General features: G+C 47.5%; 1 pseudogene; it reads left to right on the top strand.

Annotated features, from left to right (window-relative positions):
• The first annotated feature begins 492 nt into the window (after positions 1-492).
• On the top strand, positions 493-6,155 carry LOC116970405 (annotated as a pseudogene).
• Positions 6,156-16,291: the final 10,136 nt, after the last annotated feature.

Raw genomic sequence — 16,291 nt, 5'->3', positions numbered from 1 at the left:
CTGCAGATACTGGAAAATCGAAGGTAGACAAAAATGCTGGAGAAACTCAGCGGGTGAGGCAGCATCTAAGGACAACGTTTCGGGCTGAAACCCTTCTTCAGACTCCCTTCTTCATACGTTGCCTATTTCCTTCACTCCATAGATGCTGCCTCACCTGCTCAGTTTCTCCAGCATTTTTGTCTACCGTCCCTTTTATTGATAGCAGCATGAATATTGATTTATCTAACTTCAAGTAACCCTAACATCCCATCTCTCTCCATCCCTGCCCCACCCAAGTCATACCAGAATCAGTCATCTTGTCGAGTCTCATTGGCTGTAACTCAATTTCACCTCACCCACAGCGAACAGTGGCCTGTTTCCTTTAACATCGTCAATGTTATTGCATTTCTTGAGCATCTGCTTTGTTCTGTCATTTTCACATCGCCATTTTACTTCCCAATGGCAGTGGCCTGCGCAGTTTGCTGGCATTTAGCGTTGGCGGAATCAGGCCCAATGGCGAGGTCTCGTATCCTGATGCTACGCCACCGATCTACCCATCTACTGACGGACTTTCTCTTCCCTCACGAGCTGCAGCTGCAGACCTACCCCTGGTTGTGTCTCCAGCTCCCTCACCACCACACTCGGTGCCCCGCTCGCCTGCCTCGCTGTGTTTGTCCCCCAGGTCCCCAATGCTCCCGCCGCACGGGACTCCGACATTCTCACCAGTGAAGGGAGGAGATGCGGCTCTGTACCGTACGCGCACGGGACGGGTTTGTAGGCCGACCCTTAAATACAAAGACGTTGTTTGAACCACCTGAATTCCCTTGTATGCGCTATTAGCATTTTCGGTCACATTATTAATCAGTCAGCACCTAGTAACGGGCTTATACATATATATCCTGTCATATATTAGTCCTGACAAAAAACACATGTTAGTTGGAGGTCTTTTATGTGGTGGGTGGGGAATGGGAAGGGGGAAACTTTATTTCCTAGTCCATACCTGGTCGGAGAGGCGGCTTCTATCCGAGCAGCTTCTTCGCCCCTTCCTCGCGGCCTACCTTCGGAACTGGAGCGGCGTTTCCTGTCGGGACCGGCCGGGACTGCAGCTTCGGCGGCGGCACAGCGCTGGGATACCAACACAGAGCGGGCGATACCTTACCGGGTCGCCGTTCGGTAAGCTCCGGAGTGCGGTGACCGCCGACTCCAACAACGACGAGCTGTGGCTGCGGAACGTCCAGCCGCGGGCGGCGCTGGATTTGGAACACCGCGGAGCCTGGGATCCTGGATCGCCAGAGTCGGAGCTCCAGCCAACGCGGCCTGAGGACTACGGATGCCGCAGCCTCCGGGGAGGGACCAACCGCTTCAGACATTTCCAAGCCGCTGAGTATTTGCCCAACGCCGGAGTCCCAGCTTTCCGGCAAAGAGAGCCTGAAAACATCGGACTGGCTGCGGAGGCCACAAATAGGTCCCGACCTCGGTTGTTTCACAGAGGAAGAGGACTTAACTTTTTGTTGCCTTTCCCCACAGTGGAAACAATTGATTCTGTTCTGGGGGGACGTTCTTGTTGAATTCTCTAATGTGTTGTGTCATTTTTCTGATTTTTAATTTTTCTATGGATGTACGGAAACTTTTATTTCGTTCATTATTTATTTTATGTGAAGTAGGTATGTTACAAAACGTACCTTCAGCGGCGCTGCAGTTCTGCCACTGGCCGTGTGCGCGACTGGCGCCTTTGAGGGGGGCGGGGTAAAAATGCGGTTTATCTCCTACCTGACCTGGATATATTTTCTCGGAGTGCAAGCTTTTGCTGAAGAATTGTTCCGACGCCATTCTGTGAATATTTTTATTTTAAATCGCCTGACAATTTCAGCACTGGAGTAATTTAAAAATCAGCTTCAAAAGCCGTCAACGCCGACAACGGGGACGGATATCACGTATGGGACAGGTAAAGGAAAGCCGTTTATTTAATATATATACTTCTTAAGATGCCTTTAATCCACATTTTACGTCGCGAAACGGTGATTTAGGACCCATACGAACAGGCAGCATTTTTCTGCCGATATGGGCTTTAAATTCACTGCAGGCGCAACGTTCCAATCGATCGCTTTCCTCAAAAACCCACTCGCAAGATGATTTAAATCAAAGATTATAGAGGAGCTCCTCTATAATCTTTTATTTAAATGGCCATTAATTTACGGGAATTAAACACTAAATTCCTTCCATTTGGGATATAAATCCATGACAATGAGATTTTAAAATCATGTTATATTGTGAATTATTGTGTGAATGTTATTTGGACACTTAGGCTATTTAAAAATGTTAATCTTTTCTTAAGAAATGGATAGATGTTTAGATCGAGTAATTGAATTTTGTAATCAGCTACAATTGGGTAACTAACTAATTGTATGCTTTAATTTCAGGTCATCCAAGTAAGATTGTTTAATATTTGTTTCAGAATGCTTCAATCTATAATAACTGAAAATTCTTCAGATTTTTAAGAAAGTTATGGGCTTTTGACTGTCCTTGATCACAGTCAATGGAAAAGCAATAGGGGACAAGTTGCTAATTTCCGAGTATGAAAATGGCCATAACTGTTTCAATACTGAAGATATGAAAGTGAATTAGGTGTCAAATTAAACATAATTTAAACGCTTTATCTAATGGGATAAATTGCAGACTTGATATTTAAAATCTCGAAATGTTGTAACATTGCTATGTAAAGCACTTTGGTTATAAAGCGAGTTGATTTAAACGTGCTATATAAATAACACTTACTTACTTACTTACTATATCACTTTATTGTAGTCGTGTTTCACTTTTTATTCTTATTATTCTTACAAGGAAAGATGTAGATTGGTTACATTACATACTAACCAATGTAATGAATTATTAATATAAGCTCCGCCTATTACTGCACCATTCATATTATCACAAGCCGACATGTGCTGTTAGTTGGTGATGCAGCACGGTAGAATTGATATGCTGCTGAGTATTGTATGTGTTACTCAGTAAATACTGTTGTACCAGTCCCTGAGTACGTGTGACCTACTCAACAGGAGCTGGGCTGGAGAAGAGCAGGGGGATGAGGGAACACAGTGGGGTAGAGGAAGAGGGAGTGACCAGGCTTGGGGTGCAGGCACGGAGGGAGGGAGGGAGGGACGAGGAGAGTGAAGGAACAGGAGGAGGGAGGAGTGAGGGGAGGAACTGATGGAAGGGGGTGAGTGCATGGAGGACTAGAGAGGAGTGAGAAATTGAGGTAACAGTGGGAGTGAGGGGGGGGGGGGGGTCAAGGAGAGGGTTATGCCCCTGTCCCACGAAGGAAACCTGAACGGAAACCTCTGGAGACTTTGCGCCCCACCCAAGGTTTTTGTGCTGTTCCCGGAGGTTGCAGGTGGTTGCCGGAGGTTGCAGGTAGTGGAAGCAGGTAACATAGAAACATAGACAATAGGTTCATAGACAATAGGTTCAGGAGTAGACCATTCGGCCTTTCGAGCCTGCACCGCCATTCAATATGATCATGGCTGATCATCCAACTCAGTATCCTGTACCTGCCTTCTCTCCATACCCCCTGATCCCTTTAGCCACAAGGGCCACATCTAGCTCCCTCTTAAATATAGCCAATCAACTGGCCTCAACTACCTTCTGTGGCAGAGAATTCCAGGGATTCACCACTCTCTGCGTGAAAAATGTTTTTCTCATCTCGGTCCTAAAAGATTTCCCCCTTATCCTTAAACTGTGACCCCTTGTTCTGGACTTCCCCAACATCGGGAACAATCTTCCTGCATCTAGCCTGTCCAACCCCTTAAGAATTTTGTAAGTTTCTATAAGATCCCCACTCAATCTTCTAAATTCTAGCGAGTACAAGCCGAGTCTATCCAGTCTTTCTTCACCTGAAAGACCTGGCATCCCAGGAATCAGTCTGGTGAACCTTCTCTGTACTCCCTCTAGGGCAAGAATGTCTTTCTATAAGTTCTATAAGTTTCTCTAAGATCCCCCCTCAATCTTCTAAATTCTAGTAGGGAGACTGGCCAAAACCTCCGGGAACCGCACGGAAACCTTGGGTGGGGCGCCAAGTCTCCAGAGGTTTCCGTTCGGGTTTCCTAAGTGGGACAGGGGGTTGACGCTACTATTGAAACGTCCAATGATCCTCGGTTGTGACGCCAAGATGCCGACGGTTCTTTGCGCCGTTCGAAGAACAGGTCGCCTCTGTTGCGTCACTCACGCTGAGAACCAATCGGCGTTCTCTTTGCCTTTGTGTCCGCGTTCCACGGGTCGCTGGCGGCCAATCACAGCGCGGCCCGGGTGTATGAACGTTCTATTGGGGCGGGGTATAAAAGGGACGTGTTCGGCGAATGCGACACATTGTCTGGAGCTAAGAGACTGGAAAGGACATCATGGTGGGTGATCCCGGGGCTGGGCGGCGGGGCGTCGTGTGAAACTGGTGATGGGGAGAGCCGGGATAACTCCAGAGAACCGGGAAAGAAGGCCCATGGGTGGAGAGTGATTCCGCGGTGACCACGCTGGGTAAACGCGTCGATCCGGTCGCACACCGTGGTGTGGCGTGGGGGAAATGTTACCACTCGGAACCGATATTCGTGGGAATAACACAATCATCTCTTCCCGTTTCCTCCACCGACCCACTCGCTCTTTCTCTCTCTCTCTCCAGCGTGAATGTATCTCCATCCACATCGGCCAGGCCGGAGTTCAGGTCGGCAACGCCTGCTGGGAGCTCTATTGCCTGGAGCACGGGATCCAGCCGGATGGACAGATGCCCAGCGACAAGACCATCGGGGGCGGCGACGATTCATTCAACACCTTCTTCAGCGAGACGGGGGCGGGTTAGCACGTCCCCCGGGCCGTGTTCATTGACCTGGAGCCCACGGTGATCGGTAAGATTAAACCGGGGAGAGTCCTGACATGTTGAGCCTTGTCTGAAACCTTCCCCGCGGCGTTTTCCGAGGGACATGTGATTCTTAATGAACCAGTTTCTTAATGAACTGGTTCATTCTCCGTTTTCTGTTTGCTCCACTGTAGATGAAGTGCGGACCGGTACATACCGGCAACTCTTCCACCCCGAGCAGCTCATCACCGGCAAGGAGGACGCGGCCAACAACTACGCCCGAGGCCACTGCTCCATCGGCAAGGAGATCGTCGACCTGGTCCTGGATCGCATCCGGAAGCTGGTAGGTTGTGGATGCGAATCCAAGTCTGAACCAGCGCCCGGTGTTCAACGTTCTGGCGCTCCTGGTTCGCCAGTTGGATTCCGCACTTTGTGAATGACCTATCCCTCAGAATACTCTCTAGCAACTTTCCAACTCCAGATGTTACACACAAATTACAGTTGTTAGGGTGCGACCACAGAGGTTAGACACCTCTCCAGAGGGTCAGTTTAATCTTGCAAAACTCAAACTCACCCCACCTTTCTCCTTCTCACTGCTCACCGTTTTATCTGCCCACAGGCCGACCAGTGCACCGGTCTGCAGGGGTTCCTCATCTTCCATAGTTTCGGTGGCGGCACCGGCTCGGGCTTCACCTCCCTCCTCATGGAGAGACTGTCCGTCGACTACGGCAAGAAATCCAAGCTGGAGTTTTCCGTCTACCCGGCGCCGCAGATCTCCACCGCCGTGGTCGAGCCCTACAACGCGGTGCTGGTCACCCACTGCACCCTGGAGCACTCCGACTGCTCCTTCATGCTGGACAACGAGGCTATTTACGACATCTGCCGGCGGAACCTGGACATCGAGCGCCCCACCTACACCAACCTCAACCGCCTGCTGGGGCAGGTAGTGTCGTCCATCACCGCCTCGCTGCGCTTCGACGGCGCCCTCAATGTGGATCTGCTCGAGCTCCAGACCAACCTGGTCCCCTACCCGCGCATTCACTTCCCGCTGGTGACATACGCGCCCCTGATCTCGGCCGAGAAGGCTTACCACGAGCAACTGTCCGTGTCGGAGATCACCAACGCCTGTTTCGAGCCGGCCAACCAGATGCTCAAGTGCGACCCCCGCCAGGGCAAATACATGGCGTGCTGCATGATGTACCGCGGGGACGTGGTGCCCAAGGACGTCAACGCCTCCATCGCCACCATCAAGACCAAGCGCTCCATCCAGTTCGTGGACTGGTGTCCGACCGGGTTCAAGGTAGGTGTGGATTCTACACCAATCCACGCAACATAAGCTCGATCCAACCCGCAGTTCCACAGTGTATTGTGATATCTACCATACCCAGAACAGACGAGAACCTTCCTGAACGGTGACCCGCACGTCTTCGTTAAAATGTCCTCCGTTTATTTCATAGCTACCCCTGTGGGGTTACACATTTCCACTATGGGAAACCTGCTGTGTCTCTCTACCCTATCTCTTATTACGCCCCTGTCCCACTTAGGAAACCTGAACGGAAACCTCTGGAGGCTTTGCGCCCCACCCAAGGTTTCCGTGCGGTTCCCGGAGGTTGCAGATAGTGGAAGCAGGTGGTTGCCGGAGGTTGCAGGTAGTGGAAGCAGGTAGGGAGACTGACAAAAACCTCCGGGAACCGCACGGAAACCTTGGGTGGGGCGCAAAGTCTCCAGAGGTTTCATTCTGGTTTCCTTAGTGGGACAGGGGCATAACTCTCATAATGTTTATACCTCCATCAAGTCTCTCTTCAACCTCGGCGTTCCACAATAAACTATCAAATCACGTTACCACTGCCCCCTTTACTTTCTCGGGTTTTACGTGCGCCTCTTGTTTTACTTCGCGGATTCCAGCTCTGATACCAGAATTCCCAGTCCGGACCCAACCCGGCCTATAGGTTCCGACAGTCGATCTCCCATTTCAGTCTGCCGAAACCTACCTGATCTCCCGATTGCTCAGCACTTTAACACCCCCTCACATTCCCAATCTGACCTTTCTGTCCTGGCCCTCCTCCATTGTCAGAGTGAGGCACAACGCGAATTGGAGGAACAGCACCTCATACTTTGCTTCGGTAGTTCACGCCCCATGCGCTATGAACATTGACTTCTCTAACTTCAAATAACTCTTGCTTTCCCTCTCCCTCGCTCCCCTCCCCCTTCAAGTTCAAGTTCAAGAGAGTTGATTGTCATGTGTCCCTGATAGGACAATGAAATTCTTGCTTTGCTTCAGCACACAGAACATAGTAGGCATTTACTACAAAACAGATCAGTGTGTCCATATACCATTATATAAATATACACACACATGAATAAATGAACTGATCAAGTGCAAATAACAGATAATGGGTCCTTAACAGTTCTCCCACATTTCTTACCGTCTCTTGCCCAAAGTAGGGGAATCGAGGACCAGAGGGCATAAGTACAAGGTGAAGGGGAAATATTCAAAAGCAATCTGAAGGCTAACGTTTTCACACAAAGGCTGGTGGGTGTACGGTACAAGCTGCCCGAGGAGCTAGTTGATGCTGGTACTGTCCCAACGTTCAAGAAACAGTTACATAGCTACATGGCTATGTCAGGTCTGGAGTGATATGGACCAAGTGCACCCAGGTGGGACTGGGGTAACTGGGACATGTTGGCCGGTGAGTGCAAGTTGGGCCGAAGGGCCTGTTTCCACACTGTATCACTCCATGACTCCAGCTTACTCGCGATAGCCTCTGCAACCCATTTGTTTCAGTCAGGTTCTCGCCTCTTCCTTCTGCACTCCAGCGAGTACAGGCACAGTGTCGTCAAACGTTTATCATACGTGAACCCAAATCGGTGCTGTGATCATTCTCATAATCATCCTCCATACCCTTTCCAACGCCAACACATCAGTCCTTAGATATGGGGTCCCAAATTGGTCACAATACCCCAAATGCGCTCACCAGTGCCTTTTCAACCCTCAATATTACATCCGTTTTTAAAAAAATATTCTTGTCCTACCCAAATAAATGCTTGAATTGCAATTTCCTGCCTTACTATCCATTCGACTTGCAAATTACATTTTTCTGAATCCTGTATCAGCATTCCCGTTACAGCTGGTGCTTTACAGCGCCAGAGACACGGGTTCGATTCTACTACTGGTGCTTATCTGCACGGAGTTTTTATGTTCTCCCTGTCACCGCGGCGGTTTTCCCAGCGTGGTCCGGTTTCCACACACACTCCAAAGTCTTACAGGTTGGCAGGTTAATTTGGCGTCTGTAAATTATCCCTAGTGTGTAGGATAACTTTGAGGTAGGGGAATTGCTGGTCGCCGCACGCTCGGCCAGCCGACTGGACTCTTTTCGCGCTGCATCTCTGAAAAACAATATACACTTGAAGGAAACTGATGAGTCTGAATTTGGGTCTCGACCGCAAACGTCACCTATTCCTTTTCTCCAGAGATGCTTCCTGACCGCTGCTATTCCAGCATTTTGTGTCTATCTTCGACGGTACACCAGCATCTGTAGTTCATTCCTACATTAAAGGAAATACAAGTAAGTTTTAGGAAGTTGAGATGGGACAGGGACCCGATGGAATTTACAAAAAAAGAACAAGACACTTAGGTAGGGAATCGGGAAGGTTAAATGTCCTTGGCCACTGGGAATATGAAAAATCCCATGGGTTTCAACTATATATGGATTATACGGGGAGGATCATTTACGCGCAAGGAAGGGAAGTTATGGATTGGATGAGGAGGAAATGGCCATGGGACATTTCTTGTCTTCCCCAAATCATTGCTTGCATTGCATTTTACAGCCTTACTATCAATTTGAATTGCAAAATATATGTTAGGAATCCTGTATCTGCATTCCCGAGTCCCTTTGCACCTCAGATTTCAGAATTCTCTCCTCATTTAGAAAATAATCTTCGATTGATTCCCACTATCAAAATGCCGGTCTCCGCATTTTGCTGCGCCATATTCCATCTGCCATGTATTTGCCGACTTTCCAAACATGCTCAAATCCTTCGGCAGAGTCGCTGCTTTCTCTACACTATCTGCCCCCTCCACCGACCTTCGCAGCATCACCAAACTTCGCACCAAGCATTCAATTCCCTCGTCCAAATCATTGATATACAACGTGAAGAGCAGCGGCCACAGCACCGACCCCTAGACTCTGGCAGGCAATGAGTGAAGATTTACGCGGATGCTGCCAGGCTAGGGGGCCTGAGCTTATGGGAGAGGTTGAGTTGGCTGGGTCGCTATTCCTTAGCGCACGAGGATGAGCGGTGATTGTATAGAGGTGTTAAAAATAATGAGAGGAACGGGTCCAAAGGCAGGCACACAAAATTGCTGGGGAAACTCAGCGGGTGCAGCAGCATCTATGGAGCGAAGGAAATAGGCGACGTTTCGGGCCGAAACCCTTCTTCAGACTCCAAAGGCAGGCAGATGGGACCAGTGTAGCTGGGACATGCTGGCCGGTGTGGGAAGTTGAGCCGAAGGGCCTGTTTCTACACTCTATGTTTCTATAAAGCCATCAATGTGATATGCTTGTGATTCATCCTGACGAAATTGGAGATAGCTGGGTCTCTGATGGATTGCGCGTCATCATATTTGTAGAGAACATCTTTCAATCAATCAAGATGTTCAATGGCAACTTTATTAATCAGAGATTTATCAATTGGAACCTAATTGCATGCCATCGTCACAATCAAGGGCCACTCCCACCCCTAACCCCTCTCTCCCTTAAGCGGCCTTTTCACGGGGCGACTTGACGCAAGAGTTAACCGGAGTTTAACATCGTGGGAACCTCGTGCGATAACAGTACGGCATTCGTGGACCACCGTGGACCACTGTAGCGCTAACGGCAGGTCATCGTGTAACTTGGTCACTCGGGAGAAAATTCAAGAAAGTTTGAATTTCTCCAAGATTGACTTGTACACTTGTGGTTGAGTATTGCAACATTATATGAACGTAGTGGCCAGTGCGATATCCGTAATAACTCTTGCGGGTACCGTGGGAACTCCTGCGAACGGCGAACCCGGAAGCTGGACAGAGGGGACAGAAGGTGAGTAAAAATTATCTTCTGTGGGATTGAATTTAAAAAATAAATAAAAATAAAGATTTGCATCCGCATATGGACATCAACTTATTCATGAGTTATGTTAATGAGATTCAAGAAAATAACTATAATCTTTAAAAGGGACTTTAAAAGGGACTTTACTGAAAGGTTACGCATTTTTATGGTCCGTGAGAAATTTTTCACATGTACTTCTTTGAGGGATACAGGTCGGAGTCCTCTGGTCCAGGGGTCCGGAAAGCTACCAATCAATGTTGTACAGAGACCCGTGTAATGAGTGAACTGCACATGCTGGTTTAAACCGAAGACAGACACAAAAAGCTGTAGTAACTCAGCGAGTCAAGCAGCATCTCTGGAGAAAAAAGGCTGATGTTTCGGGACGAGACACATCTTCAGACTCAATTCCGATTAGGCTGTCTGAAGAAGGGCTCCGATTCGAATCGTCGCCTATTCTTTTTCTCCAGAGATGCTGCCTGACCCGCTGACTTACTCCAGCTTTTTATGTTTTTCTTCCCAGATCTGACTTACCTGCTGAGTTACCCCAACATCTTGTGTCCTTCTGTGCGTATTAACCAGCATTAACCAGCGTCTGCAGTTCCTTTAGACATTACCTAACTTCAGATTTTAGAGATATAGCGCGTGGGAACTCCTGCGAACGGTAAACCCGGAAGCTGGACAGAGGGGACAGAAGGTGAGTAAAAAACGTGGTCTCAATATCGACAAGGGAACATGTGTCCTTCGAGGACGTCCCACCTAATTGTCATTGTTGGATAATCTTTTTAACAGGAACACTTGCAGAGATGGCTCCCAGAAAATCTCAAAGAAAGGGGGTAAAGCGTGTCAGAGATGTTTTGCCATGTTGCGCTATTCAGTTTCTATATTGTTTCAGTTTCTATATCTATATTGTTGCTCTATTCAGTTTCCCAGGGGGTCGGGACGGGACTGGAGTTGGGAGGGAAAGGTGGGGGAGTCGAGGGAGAGGAGGGGGAGACAGATGGGGGTGTCTTCATTTACTGGCGGCGGGTGTCTGTCACTGAAACAGGCAGGTGAGATTTCACATCCACCTTGTGTGTGCCTCTCTCTCTCTCTCTCCCTCCCTCTTACACAGGCTGAGAGACTCTGCCTCTGTGAGTGTACGTCTCTTTCTCCCCCTCTCCCACATACAGTAAGACCGAGGCACTGTGCTCAGTCCATCTGTGTCTCCCACATACACAGTAAAATATGTCTCCAAATGAGCCAATTCAACCAAGGGAGGATATATATAGTGTGTGAAAAAAAAGTTACATCATTTGTGTCACGTGTAGTTCACGATGTTCATTCAAGATTTAACGCGAAAGCTCGGGAAACGGACAAGTCACTCGCACAAATAACAGAAATGCCGAGTACCGTGGGAACTCTTTATCTACCCCCGTTATATCGTGCGAGACTCGTGCTGGACCACGACCTCTTCACTCTGGTGACATCTTGCGTCAACTCGCCCCGTGAAAAAGCCCCATTAAGGCCCGGTCATTCACTCTTCTCTCCACTTCTGTTGGAAGCGTGTACCAAAGCATGAAAGAACGTACCACCTGATTCAGGGACAGCTTGTTCCCAGCTGACCTCTCGTGTGCTACCTTCCTATGGTCCTCATGCTTGAAATTAAAAATGCTATTTTTATTCTCTAGATGTGACACTACACTCTGCACGTTGCTCATTTGTATCGTGTTGCGCTACCAGATATACTGAGGAGTGGTGTGATCTGCCTGTATAGTGCGCCTAACATTTTGTTTCGCAGCACACGTGATGGTAATCAATCAATAACCATTGATTTTAGACAATGCGATGATAGACCGGGGATCCCGGATTATGTAGTGATTAATGGAGCGAAATTGATGGTTATCTCTTGTATGCGTGGGATTAACATCACATTCGCTGTGATCTGCAGCAATGATTCCACTGGTAAAGTAGCTAAATTAATACGACCAGTGAAATTGGATAGTTATATGGACGGGAAAGGAATGGAGGGTTATGGTCTTGTGAGAGAAGGGTTAATAGGGATGGTTGATTTAGACTAGGGATAGAAATATAACTTAGAAATAAATAAGGTGTCAGCAGAAGCCAGACTGCTGGTAGAATAGAAAGTAACAATATAAAGAACAGAGAGAAATTCTAGATAATAGCAGCAAGTACAGATGGTGACATTTCAAGGATGAGAGTCAGAAGATAACCACAGTCAGACAAGAACATAACGATAACTGGGGGAGGGGCATTCTGTACTGCGCTTGCGTGATAAGATTCTATGAATATGTACTCACACCCACTATGACAAGATGCCTAATTTAAATGCACATGCGATGCATGATAGGGGAGGTGCCTTTGACGTTGGGTGGGCGTTCCGCGACGTTCTCGTGGGAATCTGGGCTTTATGTTATGATTGGAAGAAGCTCAATGGGGAGAGATGAGAATGTGATAATAATGAAAAGAAATGTATAAAGATAGAAGACATGCCGAGCCTCGGGGTGCCTCTAGAGGACATCAGAGGAGAGGCACCTATTCTGCAGAATATGAAATTAATAAAAACACTTCTTTGTCTGAATTTGTCTCAAGAGCATTTGTGATTTTGAATCTCACAACTTGGGGGCTCGTTTCCGAGATCCAATACTCTAGACAGCTGACGGGAGTAGACGGACGAAGGGAAGTTGCACCCTGCTGAGTTCAGCGGTCTCAGACTCCTTGCTTGCTGTCAGCTGTTTAAGCAGTAGTATCCGGACCAAACAGAGACTCGGCAAAGAAATGGAAGTAGTTGGAGATCGCGAAAAATCAATCGAGTGATTCTGTGCAGAGACCCCGGTAAGAAACTTTGACTATTAAGTACTTCCTGGGCGATTGAGAGTGATGAACACGGTATTAAGAATATAAGACCTTGTACGGGCAAGGCAGGTATGATGAACACGGTATTTAGAATATAAGACCTTGTACAGGCAAGGCAGGTATGATGAACACGGTATTAAGAATATGAGACCTTGTACGGGCAAGGCAGGTATGATGAACACGGTATTAAGAATATAAGACCTTGTGGTTAACGCCCTGAAAGATTCAGGGGTCTATACGGGCAAGGCAGGGATGATAAACACAGTGTTAAGAAAAATGGAGGGGAAAGGCTGTAGGCCAAATCCCCGCATTCTGCCCAATAGTCCTTTGGGGCAAATGCAGAGCCGCTGGGGGCAGGAATACCCAGGGAAGAGAGAATACAGGGGCCGGGGCAGATGTAGAGCAGAGCTTTGTAGTACACACCTTTGGGAAGATCTGGAAAGAGCGAGGAATGATAACAACTCGAGGTAAAGAATTAGCGCATGAGCAATTGGTAGGACAGACACTGGAAGCCTTGCAAAAACCAGAACGAATAGCCATAGCATATGTGGCAGGGCATCAGAAGGGTAACACCCTGGAGGCCAGAGGAAATAGGGCAGTGGATGGGGTTGCAAAAAGAACAGCCACAGAACAGATGGTAGAAATGAAGTCACTAATACCGTTAAGGGAACCAGAGGAAAAGATACCTATCTTTAGTGAGAAAGAACAGGAAAACATGAAAGAAATGGGGGCTCAGCGTACTTCAAATGGGAAATGGTGGAGACCAAATGGAAAGCAGCTATTGAACAAAGAAATAATGAGGGAGTTATTAGGGAGATTACATGGACAAAGCCATTGGGGAACACAAGCCCTCTGTGACACCCTCCTCAGAACCTACGCTTGCTGTGGGATATTTACCATGGCCAAACAAGTCATAAGGGGCTGTGTAATATGTCAGCGAATTAATAAGAAAATCATGAGAGCAGTCCCAGGAGGAGGACAACCATTAGCAGTTATACAATTTCTTTTTTAAATTAATTGTATTTTAACTTGTATTTTAACGTATTTTAACTTGTTATGTATGGAAGCCTTTTGAGGAAATGTGTGGTGTTATGTTTGTCTTGAAGCTGTCGTGGCACTGTAATTTCCTGAAAAGGATTATTAAAGGAATAATCTAATCTAGGCCCTTCCAAAGAATACAGATAGATTTTACCGAGCTGCCCCGCGTACGAACATGGAAGTACCTGTTAGTGGTAGTGGACCATTTCACCAGATGGGTAGAGGCATTCCCTACGGCAACTGCCACCTCACAGGCGGTAGCCAAGATATTATTAGAACAAATAATACCCAGATATGGGATTGTGGAAACAATAGACTCAGATAGAGGGACCCATTTTGCCTCCAAAACACATGAAATGATATGTGAAGCACTGGGAATAGAATGGAAATTGCATACACCATGGCATCCCCAGAGCTCAGGAAAGGTGGGAAGAATGAATGGCACCTTAAAGACCCAAATCACCAAGTTGATAGAGGAAACGGGACTCCCCTGGACTAAGTGCCTCCCGATAGCCCTGTTGAGAATCCGAACAGCACCTCGAAAAGACATAGGGATATCACCATATGAAATGTTATTCGGGCTCCCATACTTAGGGAAGATAGAAGGAGTCCCAACAATACAAGGGAACGATGTGTTCCTAAGGAACTATTTACTGGCAGTGTCCCAATCTCTTGCAGAACTAAAAATTAAAGGATTGCTGGCCCAGAGCCCACCACTGGACTTTCCGATTCACTCAGTCAAGGCTGGAGACTGGGTATTAATGAAAACGTGGAAAGAAGAAAAGCTGCAACCTAAGTGGACTGGACCCTACCTGGTGTTACTAATCACCGAGAAAGCAGTACGAACAAAAGAGAAAGGGTGGACACACGCAAGTCGAGTTAAGGGTCCCGTGGAGGCCCCACCAGACGATATCAGCCCGTGGACTGTGCGCAAAGGAAAAGAACCATTGACTTTAACATTTACCAAGAACCCGCAGGAAAAATGAAAATTTCGTGTTGGTGGGTCGTGTGTTGGGTGGTTACCCAACTTGTAAATAATATAACATGCATAAAAATCACAATACCACAGAATAGAAGGTCCACCACCATCCCATTTAATGTATGTAAAGGAAAAATGGTGGTGCGGCTATAGAATGTATGTATGCACCCATCCCTGTTAAGATTGGCACGTGGTGTTTACTTCATCAAAATATGGGTGGCATCGGACCACCTATCAAACTGATAGATGGAGAGTATATCAAAACCCAAACGAGAAATTGCCAGGACGCGTATATGTGAGCATACAGAGTGTCCAAATACAGGAAAGTGGTAGGTATTGGATATGTGCAGATAAAACAGGGAAAGACGCATGTCTGAAGTTTGAGATAGAAGTAAAGCAAGATGGGAAGATGGGAAGATACGAGGATAGGGGACAGGTGTTCAAGATAGATGACAGTCAGAATAGGGATCCCGGGGCAACACCAGCACCACCAGTAGTCAGCAATGTCACCAGGGAAGATGAGTCTAAGGATCTGAAGATAATGATAGTAGCAGGAGAAACAGGATTAAGGCAGTTATATAAGAAAGGAATACCAACAGGGGGAAAATGAGCCAACTCCTGGCTTGCCTGGATGATGTACACAGCCAGAAGTATGCAACGAACCAATTGTTACGCCTGCGTTGGAGCTAGGCCTCAGCTGGTCCCAGTACCATTTCCCCTGAATTGGGATAGAACACCTAGGGCAATGACATGTATACTACAGCTATTCACGAATCCCCTCTTACCAAAGAATGTGATATGCCAGAGTTATCATTACCTATTTTCCGGCCAGCAACAACAATACGCAGGGCCGAAGGGAAGACCCTCGACCTCCTCCATTTACCATTCCTTTTGGGGAGGAGGGGTTTGAGTGCTATACAAGAAATAACCCAAAGGGACAGGACATGGGGGAGGTGCTCAACTGCAATAAGACGTATAATATAACGGCTGAGGAACAGGGGCCACTGTTCAATAGCTCCTGGCTGAAAAAGCAGATAGTCAGTAGAGCCGATGTCTGGTGGTGGTGCGGGGAGAATACCCTGTGGTTCCGGTTACCAGGGTCATGGACGGGAACCTGTACCCTCATACAACTGATGATGCCCTTCACCATAGCAGTAGAACATGCTGTAGAACTCGATAAAGGAAGCCGACGACAAAAGAGAAAGGTGAGAGGATCATTCGACACACACATGTATATAGATGCGATAGGGGTGCCAAGAGGGGTACCCGATGAATTTAAAGCCAGAAATCAGATAGCTGCGGGCTTTGAGTCCATACTCTTCTGGTGGTCCACAATTAATAAAAATGTGGACTGGATCAACTACTTATACTACAATCAACAACGCTTTATAAATTACACTCGAGAAGCAGTTGAAGGATTAGCGGAACAACTGACAGCTACCAGCCAAAAAGCCTGGCAAAATCGCATGGCCTTGGACATGCTACTGGCTGAGAAGGGAGGGGTGTGTGTAATGT

Source organism: Amblyraja radiata, unplaced genomic scaffold (assembly GCF_010909765.2).
Source record: "Amblyraja radiata isolate CabotCenter1 unplaced genomic scaffold, sAmbRad1.1.pri scaffold_855_ctg1, whole genome shotgun sequence".
NCBI classification, from domain to species: Eukaryota; Metazoa; Chordata; class Chondrichthyes; order Rajiformes; family Rajidae; genus Amblyraja; species Amblyraja radiata.
The sequence above is the reverse complement of the archived record's forward strand: the minus strand, read 5'-3'. Positions and strand labels throughout refer to the sequence as shown.